Here is a 1,302-nt window from a genome sequence, read left to right on the forward strand (position 1 = left end):
CCTTGTTACCTCTAGTCGCCCCACCTCATGCTCTCTAGACCCGGTCCCATCCACTCTGTTGCAGTCTATTGCACCTGAACTTCTTCCCTTCTTAACCCACCTTATTAACACCTCTCTGACATCTGGCTACTTTCCCTCTACTTTCAAGACTGCCAGAGTCACCCCCCTCCTGAAGAAACCGACACTTGACCCCTCTGAGATCAAGAACTACAGACCGGTTTCCCTTCTATCCTTCCTATCTAAAACTCTCGAACGTGCTGTCTTTAAACAACTGTCCTCCTATCTCCACCAGAACAACCTCCTGGACTCCAACCAGTCTGGGTTCAAAGTGGGTCACTCGACAGAGACTGCCGTCCTGGCAGTGACAGAGTCGCTCCATGCCGCTAGAGCGAACTCTCTCTCCTCCGTTCTGATACTCCTGGACCTGTCTGCAGCGTTCGACACGGTGAACCATCAGATCCTCCTCTCCACCCTCGAGGGGATGGGTGTCTCAGGCTCTGCACTCTCCCTGTTTGCATCCTACCTGACGGGTCGCTCCTACCAGGTGATGCTGAGAGGGTCTGTGTCAGAACCACACAGGCTCACAACTGGGGTTCCCCAAGGCTCGGTTCTGGGTCCTCTTCTTTTCTCTCTCTACACTACATCTCTGGGTGCTGTCATCCACTCCCATGGCTTTTCCTACCACTGCTATGCCGATGACACCCAGCTAATCCTCTCATTCCCCCCCTCTGATACCCAGGTGGAGGCACGCATTGCTGCTTGTCTGGCTGACATCTCGGAGTGGATGTCGACAAACCACCTGAAGCTCAACCTGGACAAGACCGAGCTGATGTTCCTCCCGGGGAAGGGCTGTCCGCACCGAGACATGGCCATCACCATTGATAATGCTGTGGTGACCTCAACTCGGACTGCGAAGAATCTGGGTGTGACCCTGGACGATCAACTGACGTTCTCGGCAAACATCGCATCAGTGACAAGGTCCTGCAGATTCCTCCTCTACAACATCAGGAGGATTCGCCCCTTCCTCACGGAGAAGGCAGCCCAGGTGCTCATCCAGGCTCTCGTCATCTCCCGCCTGGACTACTGCAACTCCCTCCTTGCTGGTGCTCCGGCATCTGCAATCAGACCTCTGGAGCTTGTTCAGAAAGCTGCGGCTCGTCTGGTGTTCAACCGCCCCAAGTTCTCCCACACAACCATCCTTCTCCGTTCTCTACACTGGCTCCCCGTTGCGGCTCGCATCCAGTTCAAAACCCTGGTGCTAGCCTATAGGGCAGTGAAAGGAACAGCTCCTTCTTACCTCCG

The sequence above is a fragment of the Gymnoscopelus braueri genome (genome assembly GCF_963280865.1).
Source record: "Gymnoscopelus braueri genome assembly, chromosome: 8".
Lineage (NCBI taxonomy): Eukaryota > Metazoa > Chordata > Actinopteri > Myctophiformes > Myctophidae > Gymnoscopelus > Gymnoscopelus braueri.